Source organism: Balaenoptera physalus (genome assembly GCF_965194825.1).
Source record: "Balaenoptera physalus genome assembly, chromosome: 3".
NCBI classification, from domain to species: domain Eukaryota; kingdom Metazoa; phylum Chordata; class Mammalia; order Artiodactyla; family Balaenopteridae; genus Balaenoptera; species Balaenoptera physalus.
In genome coordinates, this window is record NC_138890.1 from 14,324,482 (window position 1) to 14,346,131 (window position 21,650).

Here is a 21,650-nt window from a genome sequence, read left to right on the forward strand (position 1 = left end):
GCATCCCTCCATTCCATTACTTCCCTTCCCAAATTGGTGTTCACCTCTGGTGATACTCCTGCTGCTGGACTAGGGACCACATCTTTTCCATCAGATTTATCAACAATATGGAACCCAGAATTGTGGCGCATGGGCTTAGTTGCTCTGCTGCATGTGGGATCTTCCTGGACCAGGGCTTGAACCCGTGTCCCCTGCATTGGCAGGCAGATTCTTAACCACTGCACCACCAGGGAAGTCCCTATTGCTTTGTTTCTTACACATCTCTAGTGGAGTCCACATAGAGAAACATCCTTGAATAAAATTAATTGTATCATTGATGTCTTAGCAGATTGGGTGCAGACTTAGGGCCTTCATGGAAAATTATTAAATGTGTCTTATTCTATGGAGAACTACTTTCCTTTGACAAGGAGATGTTGAGAATAAGACAAGAGGAGAAAGGGAAGCTGGCAAGATAAGCAGGATCACTTTCCCCAGAAGCACAGAAACAAGAGGCCGTCAGTCAGAACCATCTCTGTGGATGAGGTGAAAACAGTGGAGCTGTCAAGGGAGAGTCAAGAGAGTGGGTGAAGAACCTTCTGTTCACTGGTGGTTGAGGGGTGGTTTTATTTTCAGCACCAGCCTGGGAAACAGCTCCCCGCGTGGCACTCCTGTTCACTCTAGTGCAGAGCTTCCTCTATTGATGTCCACAGAACAGCTGCAGAGATGAATCACCTGAGACCTTTGTTCATACTGAGGTTTCCCTGACCTCCAGCAAGAATCACTGACTTTGAACCTCTGGGGAGACATTTAAGGGATTATAGAACTGTTAATAAGTACTTTTGGAGATTCTGATGACCTCTAAAGTCTAAGCTGCATGACCCATATTAGAAGAACTGGGAAATATATTTAGAATTAAGAATATGGAAGGGCCTTTCCTCAATTTTACTTGTTAAAATATCATATACAAAGGAGAGCTTAAAACCTATGTGTAAAACAAAAACAAAAACAAAAACCTATGTGTAGTTCTGCAGGAATAGTACCATAATAACCATGCACATACCTATCCCGAAGTTAAAGCAATGCCGTCATTATAGAATGCAACTGTTCTCCCACTTGCATCACCCCCTCCCCTCCAGTGACAAACAGAATCCTGAATTTTTTTACTGATCCTTTTCTTTGATGTTCTTCTACTAGTTTAACTCCTATGAATTTGTCATTATTTGGTCATATTTGCACTGTAAAACTGGTAATAGGATTAAATGTCATTGTCTTACCACTCCTGTATTTAGGTTTCTGCAATTAATAGATTTTCCTCTTTCCAAAATGTTTTAATTGAAACGTTTAAATTTTTTATCCTGATCGTTTTTCTAATTATTGCATTTTTGTGTTTTGGTGTGTATTAGTAACTAATTAATTGACAATATTCTGTATTTTTACATTATGTATGGTGACTTTTCAAAATAGATATGCTTTATAATGCTGATGGAAAGGTAGTCTGATTGCAGCTAGTTTTCTGCTATTATGAATGATTCCGTGTGAGTATTCTTTTACACATCTCATGGTAGCAGTGAGAGAGTGTTTTATACTTGTCATGGAATTATTGTGTAAAGGAAATACATATTCTCCTTTGGGTATTTAAGAGTTTTCTTAAGTGGTTGAACCAATTTATACACACATTAAAAGTTTCTGGTAATTCATATTATCACCAACATCTTTTCATTTATTGTGACAGTTTGCTTGTTGTAAAAATTAGTTCATCAGTTGTCATATCACACATTTATTTTCCTTTCTGTTAAATATCTATTTGTGATATTTCTACTGAGTTGTTTAACTTTTTCTTATTGATTCATATGAATTCTTTACATAATAGGGATATTAGTATTTGTTATATGCATTGCAAATTTCTCCTTTAAGTGTATGACTTCTTTTTAGATATCCTATACAGCTTTTTTTTTTTTTTTGGTGTGAACATTTTAATTATGTAGTTAAAGTTTGTTAATACTTTCCATAATGGCTTGTACTCAGTAGGTCTTTTTTTATGAAACCCATAGTACTTCAGACTGAAGAATTCTCAGTATTGGCTTTTTAAAAAATTTTTTTAAAATTTATTTTATTTATTATTATTTATTTTTGGCTGCATTGGGTCCTCGTTGCCAGGCGTGGGCTTTCTCTAGTTGCAGCGATTTGGGGCTACTCTTCGTTGCGGTGCGCGGGCTTCTCATTTGCAGTGGCTTCTCTTACTGCAGAGCACAGGCTCTAAGCGCGTGGGCTTCACTAGCTGTGGCACATGGGCTCAGTAGTTGTGGCTCACGGGCTTAGTTGCTCCGCAGCATGTGGGATCTTCCTGGACCAGGGCTCAAACCCGTGTGCCCTGCATTGGCAGGCGGATTCTTAACCACTGCACCACCAGGGAAGCCCTCAGTATTGGCTTTTACATTAGAAATATGAACCCTCCTGAAATTTACTTTTCCATTTGATGTGAAGCAGGATCCAAACTTATTTTTATGTCCCTGCATAAACTGTCCGTTTAGGTATTGGTTTCTTTCTAGGCTCTATTTTCTGATCAATAGGTCTTTTCTTTATCCCTGAGCCAGTATAATATGTCTTAATTACTGTAGCACAGCAGTCAACTAAAAATAAGTTTAGGTACTTCCCTGGCGGTCCAGTGGTTAAGACTCCCCACTTCCAATGCAGGAGGCATGTGTTTGATCCCTGGTTGGGGCACTAATCCCACATGCTTCGGGCTGTGGCCAAAAAGTAAAAAAAAAAATCTATTATGGCAACAAAGAAGCCCCTAACTCTGTTGATTACAATCACAAGGTACATTGTACAATAATTTGACTGTTTCTCTGATAATTCACAATGTACTGTAACAGCATTGATAACCATGGACCGGAATTTCAATGAATGGTCCATAATAATGTGGAAAGAATATTGAATCTACTACTTTGAAACTGGGAAAAGCTAGTATTGAAATTCTAAAAACTAAAATGCCTATTACATGCTCAGTCTATTTTTAAATTTTTGGTAAATATGTAACATAAAATTTGCAATTTAAATGATTTTTAGGTGTGGAATTTTGTGCCATGGTTACATTCACAATGTTGTGCAGCCATCACCATGATCTGTTTCCACATGTTTTTCATCACCTCAAACTCTTCCCCCTCCCTCAACCTTTGGCAACCTCTAGTCTACTTTGTGTCTCTATAAATGTTCCTACTCTAGATATTTCATGTAAATGTAATTATACAATAAATACTTTTTTCTTTTTCAATTTCTTATTGTGAAATTTTCAATCATACAGAAAAGTTGAAAGAATGATAAAATGAGCACACATTCATCTAGTATCTACATTCAATAATTAACATTTAGCAATATTTGTTTCATTGATCATTGTTACTATTTTTCTTTTTTGTTGTGTTAAAATACACATAACATAAAATTTACTATCTTAACCATTTTTAAGGTCACAGTTTAGTAGTGTTAAGTAAAGAACTTTTCCATCCTGCAAATCTGAAACTCTATTCCCTTTAAACAACAACTCTCCTTTTCTGCCTCTTCTCAGCCCCTATTCTATTTTCCATTTCTATGAATTTCAGTACATTAGATAATTCATATAAATGAAATTTGTCTTTTTGTCACTGACTTGTTCCATTTAGCCTAATGTTCTCAAGTTTCATCCATGTTGTAGCATGTGTCAGGATTGCCTTCCTTTCTAAGGCTGTATAATATTCCATTGTTTGTATATAACACATTCTGTTTATCCATTCATCCACTGATAGATGCTTAGGTTGCTCCCACCTCCTGGTTATTGTAAATTGTGCTACTATGAATAAAGTTGTGGAAATATCTCTTAGAATCTTTATTTAAAATATTTAAGAATTATTATTTTTTAAAATTCACTCTTTCCTCTCCATCTTCAAGAGTGCTATCACCTCACACCAGTCAGAATGGCCATCATCAAAAAAATCTACAAAAAATAAATGCTGGAGAGGGTGTGGAGAAAAGGGAACCCCCTTGCACTGTTGGTGGGAATGTAAATTGATACAGCCACTATGGAGAACAGTATGGAGGTTCCTTAAAAAACTAAAAATAGAGCTACCATACAACCCAGCAATCCCACTACTGGGCATATACCCTGAGAAAACCATAATTCAAAAAGAGTCATGTACCACAATGTTCATTGCAGCTCTATTTACAATAGCCAGGACATGGAAGTAACATAAGTGTCCATCGACAGATGAATGGATAAAGAAGATGTGGTACATATATACAATGGAATATTACTCAGCCATAAAAAGAAACGAAATTGAGTTATTTGTAGTGAGGTGGATGGACCTAGAGTCTGTCATACAGAGTGAAGTAAGTCAGAAAGAGAAAAACAAATACCGTATGCTTACACATATATATGGAATCTTAAAAAAAAAAAAAAGGTTCTGAAGAACCTAGGGGCCGGACAGGAATAAAGACGCAGACGTAGAGAATGGACTTGAGGACATGGGGAGGGGGAAGGGTAAGCTGGGACGAAGTGAGAGAGTGGCATGGACATATATACACTACCAAATGTAAAATAGATAGCTAGTGGGAAGCAGCCAAATAGCACAGGGAGATCAGCTCGGGGCTTTGTGACCACCTAGAGGGGTGGGATAGGGAGGGTAGGAGGGAGACGCAAAAAGGAGGGGATATGGGGATATATATATACGTACAGCTGAGACACTGTTATACAGCAGAGACTAACACAACATTGTAAAGCAATTATACTCCAATAAAGATGTTAAAAAAATATATATGAAAGCTATACTATAAAATAGATACAGTGATAATATATCTGAGAGGTAGAATTATGGCTGCTTTTTAATCTATTTTTGGATTATTTGATTACATGATTTCTCTATAAAGAATATGAATCCCTTGTGTAATAAAAGTTACTCAAAACCAAAAAAAAAAAAAAAATTCTGTTTAGGAAAAGAGGATAGAATGAAGGTTTGAGCATAGAAATCATCTAGAAATCACTGAAGATACTGGGCCTGTAGTGCAGTTTCATTTGTAGTGGGTTTGGCTTACATTCTTGTATTTAGTTTTATTTCTATACAACTATCAAAGAAGGAGAAAGAAGTTGGGTAATATTTGCATTTGCAACTAATTAAAGCAGAATTGCTTTTAGCTTTAACAAAAAGATCGTTTTGTGATCTCAGATTAACATCTTTATTCTTAAATGGAGCATAAATAACATTTATTGGCTAAGATTATTTGCAATAAACAAGACTGTTTACTGTTTACCACCTAGCAGATGACTATTTGTAAGTCTCACTGAGTATGCTAAAAGCTTATACTGAGCTCTCATTTTACCAGAGTGAATTTAAATTAACTTCAGCAGCCAGAATTAATGAAACCGGGTAAATGATGCAAAGATATTCCACAGGGTATTCTGTTTTAATTAGAGATAGAAAATGTGAGTCATTAGAGGTTTTTAAAAATGTTGCATTCTATTACTTTCTCATATTTTAAATCTAGGAATATAGATGAAAACTAAAAAATGTTAGCCACCTTAGTTCAGTTTTTAATGTATATCAGCTCTGAATTTATATTGAGTGAATAGTAAAGAGTCTGAATGAAGAACATAATCTGGAGGCATTCAGGTACAAGTAATAAACTTTATTAGAAGTTGAGTATCTGTTAATTAGCAGGCAGCTATATAACTTAACTATAAAGCCACTACAACTCAAACATTGTAGCATTACTACATGAATGAACACATATACAAATTAAACAGAAAAGAATATCCACAAATAGTTCTAAGTATGTCTGGGAAGTTTGATTGTGATAGTCAAGGTATAATCTTTAAAATTGATGCCTAGAAAACTACACACCCATTGAAAACTAAAGTCTGTACCTCACACTACCTACCAAAATAAATTACACCAGTTGCACATGTAAGAAGCTTGCAAGTTGCCACTTTACCCTAACAAGATGCGTCTTTTACAAATGTTTTCTCCCACTCTGTGGCTTGTCTTTTCATTATCTTGATAGTGATTTTCACAGAGCAGAAATTTTCTATTTTAATGAAGTCTAGCTTATCAATTCTTTCTTTCATGGATTGTGCCTTTGGTGTTATATTTTAAAATTCATTGCCATACCCAAGGTCATCTAGGTTTTCTCCTATGTTATCTTCTGGGAGTTTTACAGTTTTGTGTTTTACATTTAGGTCTGTGGTTCATTTTGAGTTAATTTTTATGAAGGATATAAAGTCTGTGTCTAGATTTTTTTTTTTTTTTTTTACTATGGACATCCAGTTGTTTCAGCACTATTTGATGAAAAGACTATCTTTGCTCCATTGTATTGCCTTTGTTCTTTTGCCAAAGATCAGTTGACTGTATTTATGTGGGTCTATTTTGGGGCTCTTTATTCTGTTCCATTGATCTATTTGTTCTTTCACCAATACCACCCTGTCTTGATTACTGCACCTTCATAATAAGTCCTCAAGCTGGGTAGTGTCATCCCTTCAACTTTGTCCTTCTTCAATGAGGTGATAGCTATTCTGGGTCTCTTGCCTCTTCATATGGACTTTAGAATCAGTTTGCCAATATCCATAAAATAACTTGCTGAGATTTTGATTGGGATCGCACTGAATTTCTATAGATTAAGTCGGAAAGAACAGACATTTTGATAATACTGAGTCTTCCTATTCATGAACATGCAATATCTCTCCATTTATTTAGTTATTCTTTGACTTCATTCATCATGGTTTTGTAGTTTTCCTCCTATAGAGGTTGTACTTATTTTATTAGATTTATACTGAAGTATACATTTTTGGCAGTGCTATTGTAAATAGTGTGGGGTTTTTTTAAACCTATTCCACTTGCTCATTATTGGTATATAGGAAAGCAATCACCTTTTGTATATTAACCTTGGATCCTGCAACCTTGCTATAATCACTTATTTGTTACAGGAGTTTTGGGTCAACTCTTTAAGATTTTCTACATAGATGATCATGTCACCTGTGAACAAAGACAGCTTTATGTCTTCCTTCTTAATCTGTACACCGTTTATTTCCTTTTCTTGCCTTATTGCATTAGCAAGGACTTGCAGCACAATACTGAAAAGTTATAATAAAGGAGGACATCCTTGCCTTGTGCTTAATCTTAGTGGGAAAGCATTGAGTTTCTCTCCAGTAAGTATGATGTTAGCTATTGGTTTTTTTGTAGATCGTATTTATCAAGTTAAGAAAGTCCCTCTCTATTCCTAGTTTACTGAGAGTTTTTCTCATGAGTACACACTGGATTTTGTCAAATGCTTCTTCTGCATGTATTTACATGTTTTTTTTTTCCTTTTTTTGTCTTGGATGGATTATATTAATTAATTTTCAAATGTTGAACCAGCCTTACATACCTGACACAAATCCCGTTTGGTCATGGTATATAATTGTTTTTATACTTTTGTGGCTTCAGTTTGCTAACATTTTGTTGAGAATCTCTGACACAATTTTTATCACATTTCTACTATAAAAGGTTTGGGAGTCTAACGAATTTAAGCTATTAATTAGTCTTATCAAATTGTGCTTTTTATTCAAAGATACACCATAGCAGAACCCTGAGGGAATGGATGGTGAATGGTAAGGCCTGAATTTACACTTCTTTTATTCTTTATACCCTGAACCCGTCTCTCAACAAGTGTTTACGGCTGATGTTTATTTTTTTGGAAATTAGACATAGCTCACTCCATTCATTCATTCAACAGATTCTACAGCAGAAGGGAGGCTTCTAAGGAGGTAGTGTGTATTAGTGGGGCTGCAGGTTATTACAGGGAATCCAAGCAAGGCCTCATAATGGAGATGGTGATATTTGAGAAAAGACCTAAAAAAGTGAGTGGATGAGTACTGTAGATAGTAAAGAGAACAGCAATTCAGGTAAAGGGAATAGCAAGTGAAAATGTCTGCCTACTATACTTGTTGAACATCAAGGACTAAAGAGTATAAGGTGTTTGGAAAAGAGTGAGCAAGGAGTAGAGGTAGAGGAGATGAGATCAAATATATAATGTGGAGGGTAATCATGTAGCAACTTTCCAGCATTTTAAGAACTTCAGCTTCAACTATGATGAAGGGGAAGACACTGAAGTCACATAATTCTTCTGACTTAGATTCTCAAAGGGTTCTCCGGCCACTGTGTTAAGGACACATTTCAGAGGGATAATAATTAAGATGACAGACAACGAAATCTTAATCCTGAGTGGTAATAGTGGAAAAATCGAGAAACTGTCAAATTCTGGTTCTGTCTCAAAGATAGGGCCAACACATTTTGCTTCTGTATTGGATGTGACAGGAGAGAGAAAGGAAAAAGTCAAAGATAAATCACATTTTGTAACTGAGCACCAGGAAGAATGGAGCTGCCCTTTTCTGTTTTGGAAAGTCTACAGGAAAAGCATGAGTGACTATGTGTGTATTTGATAGCAAGGTATATTAAGTTTGGGATGTCTATTAAATGACAAAACAGAGATATTCTGTTAGTAAGCAGTCTTGTTAGGTGGACCCAGTCCGTAAAGGACAACCTACCTAATCTGCTCAATTTGAAGACCCATAAAGGACTTTGGGGCATTAGTGTGAAGAGGGCTTCCTTTTGCGTTTGTGTGTATGTGTGTTATTTGCTTTGACCCTGTGGTTAGGCTAAAGTAGCACTATTTTGGGCTTTCATCTTTGGCAACTTTTTTCTCACCAAGGAGCTTTTTTATTGGGTTGACGCCAAATGAGTATTTGCCTGATTCTTCATGTCCTGATTCTTTAACTATTTTCCTAGTTTGGACAGCCACAAATGTGGTTAGTATTTGTTAATTTCACCCTTCAACATGGACACACTTGAAGCCAAGTGAACTCCCACCACACTGATGGTAGACTCCATCTGATCATGCTCAAAAGAGCACAGAAGTTTGTCCACGGGGAGGGTACTATCAGAGGCTGATTGACAGTATCTGTGTTGTAGACCAACTTAAGGGCAAACACATACGGTTCTTACGCTTTCCTGCTCCTGATAATAGGCAATGGCAGGCTCTGGATCACAATGTTCGAACCCAGCAGGAATAGTTTTGCACTCTATGTGGCATGACTATGATAAGGGGTCTATATCTTATCTAGCATGTATCTTCTTTTTTATGCTACACAAATACAAGGCTGTCACTTTCTGAGACAATAAACTTTCTCTGGCTGTGACAGATTCAAAGCAGATGCCAAGTTAGAAACATTTCTGAATTAGGTGATTTGGGTTCCTTGACCAGGTTAAAAAAACAAAACAAAACTGTTTTTCTTCTTGGTTTCACATTTAAACAATATGAGTTAGTCTAAACTATATGACCAAAAAATAGAACTACTAAAATAACAGGCCCTTATCATTATTATTTTGATATAATAAATAATAGAGGGATATTGTTTTACTAATAATTACCAGCATTTAGTAATGACAAGCCAAACATTAAGCCTTTAGGAAATTTGTGAACTCCTTCATTTCTTACAATAACTCTGTCAGATTGGTACCAGATTTATCACCACTGATGAAGAAACTCAGTTTCAGAGGAAGACACTGAGGCACAGAGAGGTTAAATGTAACTTGTCCATAATTGCCCTAGCTGCTATGCTAGTCTGCTTCATCAACCACTATCACCACTATTACATTACTTTAATTGGACTTTAGATTCAGATAAACAATTTTCCCTGGTTGCAAGGAAATCATTTAACAAGCTCAGTTTGCAATGCTTGAAATGCAAGTCTGAGCCCAAATCTGAGGACCCTAAACCATGTGATCACTATAAATACTGAGTATCAATTCTGAGCCTTCTAATATGAGTTTGCATTTAAAATAACAGGTCCTATTAGGAATAAGTGTACAAATGGCATTCTAGGAGGGAATATATCCAACAGGTGTTTTAAATTCCTTTAGTGGCAATGAAAAAGTATGAAGGCATTTCCTGCAATACTAAATGAGCTGATTTGCTTTTGGTGGGTAAACACTGAACTTTGTATACAAAACTTAACCTGAAAGTATTTTCTAAGTATCTTGCTATTACTCTACTCAAAGTTAGCCTTGTTATCTCCTTTAACAAACAAGAATGGTAAGACACAGTTTCAGTCAGTATAGTACGGATAAATCATTTGCAGTCTTGGGGAAACTTGTACCTTAACGAGTGTCTTCAATTTGGGGAAGACAGGAATTCACAATTGTCATTCTCTATGCATATTATTGCCATATAAACTAACTCCAGCAAAAGAAAGCTATAGTTAGGTAGATCCTTTCATAAAGTGATGCAGTCACTCAGGAATACTTTATAACCTAAAACGACTGGACAGTCGGTAACCAATGAATTATCCTAATGCTGATTCATCTGAGAGATCCTTTATTCCAATGACTTTCGCTGCTATCCTTCTCTTTTCCTTTTGGGATTAAGAACTATGCATAAAGTCTTACTTACTCTAAGCTTCACCTTCTACCTCTCCTGTCATAAAACTCGTCACTTTCCCCATCATATGCCACCAAATGCCAAAAAGAAATCTGAGTACTCTGCGGTCATGGCACAGGTATTTCTAAAGAGATGAACACCTGTTCAAAAATCATTAATCCGAGAATAAATATATGGGGAAATGAACTGGGGACATGATTGGAATCAGCTGAAACTGTGAGAGGCCAGCAGGGCAGATATGTGTGTCTGTATGTGCCTTAAAGAATAATGTTCTCGATGAGAAAAAATGCTTTATTGCCCCAAACTTTAATCCAATTAATATCTGGGAATATATTTCAAGACCACTTGTATATATGTGTATGTACATAATGTTAGCATTGTATATTATTTGTGTTATGTTCTCCCTTCTATTCATGGGAAGATGTTGCCTTTAAAGTTGAACCTTTCTTGTTGATTTTGCACATGGATGAAGGTTCACACAGTAAGATAAGTTCAAGGATTTCTTTCTCCAATATCATTGATATGAATTCCTATTACTTAATTTCTTTTTGATAGATTTTCAGATGACAGTCCAAGATAGTTCTGCCAATGGAAATCACAGGACTACCAAATATGGAGAAGACTTTGGAACACTTACAGTGTGTTTTCATGGTCTGCATCAGAATTCTACAGAAGGTTTTTGGCTGAATTGGCAGTGAAATGAGAATGGAAAGTTAGCGTATCAGTTACTTCTCAGTGTGGTATGTTTTCTTTTCTACTATTCTACTATGTATTAGAAATTACATAAAAATCAGGAGAAGAGAAATGGTTAAGAAAAAATATAATCTGTCATGTTAAAGACATTCGGCACTTGCCTAGACTCACAGGTAACATGAGAGAACATGAGAGCTGGCTTGTGAGAGCTAACCTTGTTCCATTTCCCTCACTGTCTTGATGAAAAGCTTTGAGGCTCAAAGAAGGAAGTGACCCTGCCAGAAGCATACCATGAATCCGTGATGAAAGGGAGACTCCTTGGCTTCTGTAGAGCCATGCCTCTGTGCACAAGGTATTAAAGAAACATTAATTAAATGCCCCTTTACCTAACAACGTGGAGCTTAATCATAAGGTTTGGGCTTCTTGTCTCTTCTTTTCTTTTGCTTTCTCTTTTACATCCTTGGGGGCCTTAGTTTTTAGTTGCTCTCTTGAACTGGATTTACAAGACATTTATTTTCACTAGCCCTTATTGTTTTGGATTGTAGGCTGAATTTTTAAGAAGTTGGGGAAGGAGACTGAACTGCCAAAAGTTAACAGATTAGTGGCAAAGAGATAAAAATAATTATAATGCCAATTTCCCTGGGTATTCCCTGTGTACTTTAGGGGTAAAAATAGTATTTGTAAAGTGATTTCAAAATGTGCAAATATCACCTGTGGGACATAACCTACTGGTTAAGAGCACTAACTCTGAAATTAATTTGCCTGGATCTTTTTTCCCCAGCTCCACCACTTATTAGTGGTGGGACTTCAGGAGTGTTACTTCTTTGTGTTTCACTTCCTCTTTGAAAAACAACCTCCTCTTAATAACCTCACCCATTTTACAGAGCTGTGGCGTGGAGTTAATACAAGTAGAGTGCTTAGGAATCCATGCCACTCTTAAGTCTTTTAAAATCAATCTTACTATTGTTGTTACTACTATTATTATTTTGTTAGCTGTCCTTGAAAAACTTTGCCAGCAGTACTCACTTGCTTTTCTTTTTGTTGTATATTCTCTACATCCCACTTAAGAGTTCTACCAAACCCTAAGAGGCTCTTTTCAGATATTTTACACCTCTTTACTTGTTTGTCACAGCAAAAGTAAAAGGAGTGTGGCTCCCCTTGATGGAACAAACCAGAACTTTGGTTTTCTCCCATTCATACACATTGGTGACCAGATGTGAAAAAACGACTCCATGGGGCTTTCAGTCTGGAGCCAAACATCCAGGCTCTGTGTAACTCGACACTATTATGCACACATGTTGTTCCCTTAGGACCCAAAAGAATCTCAACTAAGCCCATCATTATTTCAGGAATATGAAGAATGCTTTTTGTGAAGTAGCTGAACATAACAGAAATACAAGAAAAGGCAGAGGTGTTTCGTATCACAACTTTTTGAGAAATGCTCAGAGCTCTAAGATGTAGCTGACAATTCCCCCATCAGCTAATGCTTTCAAAGTTACCATAAATTTCACCATAAATACATTTTTTCAGCAATGGCAATAACGCGGTGACTATAATGCTCAATTCCTCACAGTGTCAGCATTAAATACATTAAAAGGGTAAGTTAAAATATCTGTCTGGGGGCTTCCCTGGTGGCGCAGTGGTTGAGAGTCTGCCTGCCAATGCAGGGGACACGGGTTCGAGCCCTGGTCTCGGAGGATCCCACATGCCACGGAGCAACTGGGCCCGTGAGCCACAATTACTGAGCCTGCGCGTCTGGAGCCTGTGCTCCGCAACAAGAGAGGCCACGATAGTGAGAAGCCCGCGCACCGCGATGAAGAGTGGTCCCCGCTTGCCGCAACTGGAGAGGGCCCTCGCGCAGGGGCGGAGACCCAACACAGCCACGAATAAATAAATAAATAAATTAAAAAAAAAAGAATTACATATCTAAAAATATTTAAAAAAAATATCCGTCTGATTGCTTCTGACATAACCCCGAGATCTCTTTTATTTCTGTACTCCATCAATTATAATGTGGAACATTAACACAAATTATTTCTAAACACTAACAAGCAATGTAGCAACAAGTGGCAGACAATCAAGGGGAATTTTTCCATAGCACGGTGCTTATTTTGTTACAAGCAGGAATGCAAACCCAAAGGATGTAATTTAGAGGAAACTCTGTCCTGTCTATTCTCTAGGAACTAGAACAAGGAGACTGAGAGAAGATGATTCTGGGTAAACCAAACCGTTTTCTCCTAATTACAGCTGAATAATAGGGAGCAAACTCCCATGGAAGGTTGTGACCTGCTGGCAAGAAAGCTAGGAGGTTGCCCTGGCTAGGGTCTTTCATATACAGTTATTCAAGCTCAGACTTGATCATCTGTCAGGGATGCTACAGTAGGTAGAGTTTTGCCGTAGCTGTGAGACTCAGCAAGATCACTTCCTACTCTAAAACCTACAGTTTTAATGTAATCACCAACACCAGCCATCATTAAGAGCAACCTCAAATAACTCCAAATCTGTTCATCTACTCACATATTCTTTACACAGTCAACAGGCCTCGAGTGATTACTACATGCCAGACACAGTTCTAAGACACAGAATAAGGGATAAGAAAGGTAACAACCTCTGTCACTGTGGGGCTTGAGTTCTTTGGGAAGAAGTTCATTTAAATACAAAGAGACACCAAAGATAATATTTGTTTTGATTATTATTCTGTGAAAGAAGTAAGGTAATCTGATAAATTGGGACTAAGTTAGGCTAGTAGGACAATCAAGGAAAAAATATCTTTAAGAGATGAGTGCTAAAGAATAGAAAGGAATCATTTATGGACAATTTTTCTGGAAATAATATTTCCAAAACATGGGAACAGCAAATACAAAGGCCCCGAGGCAAGATGAAGCTTAACTACAATCAAGGAACAAAAAGAGGCTAAAAGGTTAGGTCAGGAGATAACCACACAAATTTACACCAGCTGGTCCCTGAGTTCAAGTCTACGTGGATATATTCTTGAGGTGAGTTAGACATATATATCATCCAAAAAACAAAAAAAAGTTGACTCCAAAATTACCCTGGAAATTCTGAGTGAGACTCTTTACAAAGGCACAACCATATTAAAGATCACAGCCATCATTCTCCAAACTCCACTCTGGCCATCACTTGCAGGCATTTAACGGGGGTGTTTAATATCCTCTCCAAGATATTGGGCAGGAAGAACAAACACCCTAGCATGTCTGCACCGTGCACCTAGTGTCTCACAATTGAAAAGTAGCTGGAGCTCACCCTGCTGATGGCTTTGCCGGTTTTTTTTACCTTTTACTAGAGTCCCATCTCTTTTAAGAACTGGGATATATTTTTTGAGGGAAATCAACTATAGGAAAATTCAACTGACAGAGATCATACTGTACTTGACTTTTCTGTTCTTTGCTACATTTATTTGTTGAGACAAACGTCTGTTCTTAGCCTTTTTGTAATGGCTCTGTTAAATAGAACAGACACACAGTACACTGCACATACTTAAAGAACACAATTTAATTTCTGAAATATGCATGTACCCATGGAACTGCCAACACAATCAAGAAAAGGAACATATCCATCACTTGCAAGTGTTTTTATGCCTCATTCATAAAGCCCCTTTTTTCCCCTCACATTCCACCCCTCCACATCCCCAAGTGATCACTGATATGCTTTCTATCGTTAGAGATGTGTTTGGAGTTTTCTAGAAATTTATATAAATGGATTCACACAGTGAGGACTCTTTTATCTGGTTTCTTTCACTCAATGTAATTATTTTGAGAGTAACTCATATTTTTGTGGGTATCAATAGTTGATCACTTTGTTTTGCTGAGTAGTGTTTCACTGTATGAGTATACCACAGTATGTTTACTCATTCACCTGTTGATGGGTGCCCGAGGTTGTTACAATTCTGTCTATTAAAAATAAACATGCTATGATGATCCACGTACAAGTCTTTGTATGAACATATGCTTTCTTTTTCTTGCATAAATATCTAGGTGCAGAAAGGCTGGATCATACGGTAGGTGTATGTTCAACTTACAAAGAAACAGCCAAACTGTTGACTGAAGTGACTGTACCATTTTCCTTCCCACTAGCAGTGTAAAAGACTTCCAGTTCCTACACTGCCTCACCAATACTTGGTGTGCTTGGACTTTTCTAATTTTAGCCATTCAATAGGTGTGTAGTGGTATCTCCTGGGGCTTTCATTTTCATTTAGATAATAATTCATTAATAATTCATTACATTGAGCAACTTCATGTGCTTATTTGCATCCGTACACCTCCTTGGCAGGATCTCTTTTTAAATATTTTTACCCATATTGTTAATTTTTAAAATTTTTTCTAATTACTGACTTTTGAGAGTTCTATACGTGTTAGAGACACAAGTCTTTTCAGGCATATAATTTGTAAATATTCCAACCTGTGGCTTTTCTTTTATTAATAATGGCTTCCAAAGATGAAATCCAATTTATCATTTTTTTTCGTTTATGGGTCTTGTTTTTGGTGTCATCTCTAGGAAATCTTTGCTTAACCCAAGGTCAAAAAGATTTTGTCCAAGTTTCAGAGATTTATGTTTTGATCTACATTTAGCTAATTCTTTATATGGTGTGAAGTAGGGATCAAAGGTCATACTTTTGCATATGGCTATCTAGGCACAATATCCGTGTGCTATATGCTTCCAGCAACATTTGTCAAGAAGACTATCCTTTCTCCTCAAAATTGGCTTTGCAGCTCTGTTGAAAAATCAGTTGTCCTTATATGTGTGGATATGTTTCTGGGATCTACATTCTATTTGACTGATGTATTATATCTGACTCTTGGTTATAATATATTCTTTCACTGATGTCTTTTCACTTGTTCATGTAAATAGTCTCCCAGTAATATAGCCTTACCATTTGACTGGACATACCTAGGTATACCTGAAATGCATTTGATAAATCGATGGATCTTGCACTCAAACTAGGGTTACTTTCCAAAAACACTTAAAATGTTGAGGTGTAAAAACGATGTATTCTACAGCCTTCCTGCCTCAACCAAGTGTATGTTAACACATCCCCACGAGCTATTTTGCATGCGTATGGGGCTGTAGTGTCTGGGGAGTATGAGAGTGGTATGTGCTGTCTATCCCAAAAGATCATCATACGAGGCAAAGGAAACATTAAGGAAATAGATAGGAATAGTCAAATGCCAAATGTTAAAATATTTCTCATGCGTTTTTAATATTTACATTGAGATAAATAAACAAATTATTATAAAATAAAATACAAAACCTTAGAGAATATTTCAAAATGCTCTTTTTTGCCAGATGCAACAAGACACTAGGAATAAATAGAGGAATTTTCGGAACCAGCTTGTCTTTCCTTTTTTTATCACCATCGAGTGATGGGGTTGTATTTTATTCAGTCTATTGTACATGTGGGTGTGAATAAGATGGAACTTGTCTCAAAAAGAGAAATGAGCCAAGAATATATGTTGTCAACTTGTGTAAAACATTTTTTCATGTTCTGACTCATTTTTCTTTGTATTGGCATTTCAAGGGATTTCGTTTTTTAATTTGACTATTAAAAAACCTTGATAACTTCAGTGAAATCCCATGAAGATAATATAAACAACTGGAATGGAAAATGAAAAGATGATAATAGCAACCAGCACTGTGATATTTCTTGTCAGTGTTCTTTCCTATTTAGAATAGTAACAAATCCCATATTCATTTGACTTTTTGAACTTTGGCCTTTACTTTGGTGGAAGAAGTTCCTTTCACTTTGCTTATTATCTGTTTGCAATGAAAAACAATTAATGACCATACTTTGATATGATCCTCTTAGAGTTGTATAGAGGGAGGATAGTTATGCAACTATTTATATATCTATGGGTTCAAGGAAGTTTAAAGGCTTGATATTTGAATCCTGTGGAATGTAGCCTCCTTTCCCACAGGGAAATGAACATATACATGTACTTAATGTAGTTTAAAATAAAGCAACACCTGTTCGTAGAGGCACCTTCTATTCCAGGCATGTTTAGGTAGAGGGAAGGGGAACAAGAGCTATAAAACATAATTCTTGCCTATAAGGAGTTTACAGTTTAGGGGGGTTGAGGGCACTCAATGACTCAACGGGGATGAATCTGATGCAGGTGGCTACAAGGTCACCCTTGGATAAACTCTGCTTTAGGAAAGACCAGCCTACTCTTATTCTGTTAAACTCTTTAATGCGGTGTCCAATAAACCTGAATATCAAGCTCAAACGCCACTTTAGAAAGGTTCTAACAGGGGTGCTAACAGCCAACAAGTTAATATGATTCCTACACACTTGACACAACTCACCAGAGGTCTTGAATTCGGTGAGCATATTGACCTCCTTTAAGAAAGATCACCATTGAAACTTCGAATGCTAAGTTCTAAGAGAATGAAGTAAGTAATAAGTGATATTCAGCTTCAGAGGTGGAAGAGAAAAGAGGTCTCACCTTGAGTAGAACATGTTGTTGGATTCTCCAAAGTGGCAAACAATAAGGAGAACACTAACCAACTAAGACTCTGAATAAGTTGAGAATTAAGATGAAAGCCTAAGATGGAGGTCAAAAGGTCCCCTAGATTGAAGGATACACTTAGGCTGAAAGGGAAACGATTGGAAAAGATGTAGAAAATGCTAAATATTTCACAAAAAATTTATTAGAACTAATAAAACAACTTAGCAAAGTTTGTTTGCAGAATATGAAATCAACATATACGCATCACTTGCATTTCTGCACATTAGCAATGAACAATCCGAAAAAGAAATTAGGAGAACAATTCCATTTACAATAGCATCAAAAAGAATAAAATACTTAGGAATAAGCTTAACCAAAGACATGAAAGACTTGTACACTGAAAACTACAGTGTTACTGAAAGAAATTAAGGAAGACATAAATAAATGGAAAGACATCTCATGTTCATGAACTATTGTTAAAATGTCCATATTACACAAAGCTATCTACAGATTTAATACAATGCCTATCAAAATCCCCTATTTTTGCAGAAATAGAAGAAACGACTCCAAAATTGATATGGAACCACAAAGGACCCTCAATAACCAAAGCAAACTTGAAGACCTCACATTTTCTTTTGAAATGAAGTTTTCTTGTTACTGTGGGTTAAAAATCCAAAGTCCTAAATGTCCATAAATTATCCTCCTAAATTTACATTTTGGTTCATTCTCAGTGACAGGGCTTTCAGTGCCTGAGTGGCATTGAGGGCTCCTTCAATATCTCTAGCTTGGACTTCTGTCACTGACATGGTGTGGATATCTCAGAGCCTTGGCTCTTTTACCAGTTGATCAAGTCCCGCATGAGCCATGCTCAGAAGGGCCCCACGCTTGCTTGCTTTCATGCTCTGCTATTGCTGTCTTGAAATTCTTAATGATTTTATCTTTGAACTTACGTTTTGTAAGTAAAATTTATGGGACAATAAAATATACGCATGAGCAGAGGAGACATGTGCAATATGTGTGTCTGCCACCATTCCTGCTGCCCCATTCCCATCTAGTTTTCACCCTGCTTATGGCGTGCTTTCCATGACATGCTTATTTCGTACCCATTTGGAGTCTTACTGAGTTCCACCAGAATTCTGTGCTACTGGTCACATCCAAGACTAAGTGAAGGTGTTAACAGCTCCGGGAGGCCACGCTTTCCATCTGAATCGGAACTTACTTCTAACACAGAAAGAAAGCAGTTGTTTTTTAAGAAACAAGAATGTCCAAGGAATCTTATCATATCCTTTCTTACTCGTGTTACTTCCCAATATTAGCCAAACACTTCGGCTGAAAAAGATGAAAAAGAGAAGAGAGAACAACCCATAGAACCCATTTAGGGCTCACCCTAATCCAGTATGATGTCAGCTTATCTCGATTCTATCTGAAAAAAGAATTTACTTGGGCACATTCACAGGTTCCAGGTGAACATGAATTTGGGAAGGACACTATGCACCCCAGTGCAAATACTTTCAACAACACTTTTTCTTTGCAGTTTGAACAAGAGGCACTATATTTTCATTTTGCACTGGAGCCCACACATTACGTCACTTTTTACTGTTAGAGCCAATGTTGGAAAAAGGGGCTTCATGAGGCAGCCAAGTGAGTCTGTCAACTGAATTCTAGAATTATCCAGACTTACACACTTTGTTGCAGCAAGTTGGTTCCAGGCAAACCCATGTGAAAGGGGCATGTCCACAGTGGAGCAGAGAACTTTTGTCTCTCTATCACCAGACTCACTCCCAAGAGGAAGGAAAGAAGAGCTTAGCAAAGCATGGCCAGTTATTCTTCCTAACTTTGCCAGTCAAGTAGGTCACCTCACCCAGCCAGTGTCAGTGAATATAAGAGCAGGGAAGTTAAAAGTTATACTAATCAAATTCCCTTCACATGGAGGTACCATTAGGAATGAGAAGGGAGATTGTCACTAACGCTTCCCTGTTTTTTTCAATCTCTTAACCCACTCAACTATGCCTTTAAACCTGTAATTAACGGAATATCACTCTCCCTTCAGGAAAAAGAATAGACCTTTATCAGGACAGTCCTGCTCACACTTTTATGGGGCTACTCATTTGAGTGGCCTCCGGGAACTGCTGGTGGACGACTTAGAGTTTCATCCCAGAAGTCTCTGATATGGGTGAGAAATTGCATTAATTTAAATTAACTCCAGGGCTACTCATATCCAATGATCAGAAACAACTTTTTGTTCGACCAGCCATCCATAGCACAGCTAACCACAGAAAGCTGATGAGGTTAAATGACACACTAAGGTTAAATACATAAAAGCATCCAGTAATACAATTCAGAAATCATAGAAATGTTGCAAATTTGAAAGTACACCTTTGCCGGTATCAAATTCTTCACAGAGAAATTAAAAGGGCACACATTAAACGCTCTTATGAATTAAGGTCCCAAAGTATTAAAGCCCAATTTTGAAATCAAGTGTCCTTGTTACTGTGGGTTAAAAATCCAAAGTCCTAAATGTCCATAAACAATCCTCCCAAATGTACATTTGGTTCATTCTCAGTGACAGGGCTTTAATTGCCTGAATGGGACTGAGGGCTCCTTCAGTATCTGTAGCTTGGACTTCTGTCACTGACACGGGTGTGGGTCTCTTAGGGCCTTGGCTGTTTTATCAGTTTATCAAGTCCCTCGTGAACCATGCTTTTAAAGAGTCTAAAGAGTTCCTAAGATACAATTTGATTTTACAGCACTATCCCCCAAATTTAAAAACAATCTCAAAAGCAAGCCAATCCCCCACTCCTAGAAGAGTGAAACTAGGCACATTTTTGTTCCCAGAATCCAGTACAGAATTCGACCAAAGAACATAGCAGAAACTCAATGGCATTTGAGAGAAAGATAAAGTCTCTTTCGTTTTAGCCTCACTAGGATGTCCATTAGTCTATGCCATTTATTTGAAATTTCTGACCTGCCAACTTCGAAACAGGAAGAATCTTTTAGCCTCACGTTGATTTGTCACTATGAATTTGCCATGTGCAGTGCACAGCCCTGAGCATCTGTCACACGTGGACTCTTGAGTTATCCCTCCTCCTGGATGACTTTGTGGTTCACACTGCAGTACTGAACTGATTATGGCTTCTGTCGAGTGACATTACACCTCCAGTTCTGATGTGTAGATTTGACAATCCTATGCCGCCATGGCCATTTTCACTGCCTCCTGCTATGGAACTGCATAGACCAAAGGCGGCTGCCTTTAAGAGAACACTTCTTTCTCCAACATAATTGACAAATCCAGTGTCAGCTTGGGTCCACATGTAAAGGGAGTCACTTGAGCCTACGGTAGACCATATGTGTCAATGCCGACAATTTCTACAAAACATGTTTTCCTTACAATTGAGTCTTTGTCTCAGTCAAGCCTGCTTGGGAAAACTCTACCTGAAGAGTAAGGCAAGGTGGACGGCTGCCTGAGACTTTCCTGCCCTGTAAAATCCTGCACACTCTCAAGTCAAGTGCCAGGTAAAGGTCTCTGTATACTAAAGATCCTCCAGGTGGGTGCCTTATTCATTCCGCTCCAGATATTGCTCAGTCACCTGCAACTCCCTAACGCCCCTTTTCTTTATGTCAGACTTTTACTTAAGTGGCTCTAAAGAAACAGCCCCTCTCCCACGCCATAAGCTGCAGCCATCAGCCAAAATCAAAGTATCTTACGGCTGGTATAGTGGGTTGGATGGTGGCCCCATCCAACAAGTATATATCCATGTCCTAATCCTTGACTGTTACCTCGTTTGAAAAAAAGGTTTTGCAAATGTCATTAAGGATCTTGAGATGGGATTTCCATCCTGTATTATCTGGATGGGTCCTAAATAGAATGACAATTGTCCTTATTATACAAGAAGGGCAAAGGGACATTTGAGACAGACAAAAGGGAAGATACAGACACAGAAAGGGGGTGATGTGAAGACAGAGACAAAAACTGAGTGATGTGGCCTCAAGCCAAGGAAGCTGGCAACCACCAGAAGCTGAAAGAGGCAGGGATAGAATCTCCCCTAGAGCATCTGTAGGGAGAGCAGCCTTGCT

General features: G+C 37.5%; 1 protein-coding gene across 4 annotated transcripts in view; it reads right to left on the reverse strand.

Annotated features, from left to right (window-relative positions):
- LOC309658767 (olfactory receptor 7A10-like) overlaps positions 1-21,650 on the reverse strand; it is a 73,787-nt gene that overhangs the window by 39,810 nt on the left and 12,327 nt on the right. The window contains exon 2 of one of the 4 annotated variants that reach the window (XR_014262390.1): positions 17,761-18,905. The exons of the other annotated variants lie outside the window; for them this stretch is intronic. The gene's annotated coding sequence lies outside the window, so the exon portion shown is untranslated. Of the gene's footprint in view, positions 1-17,760; positions 18,906-21,650 lie in introns of those variants that run through there. 4 annotated transcript variants of the gene reach the window in all.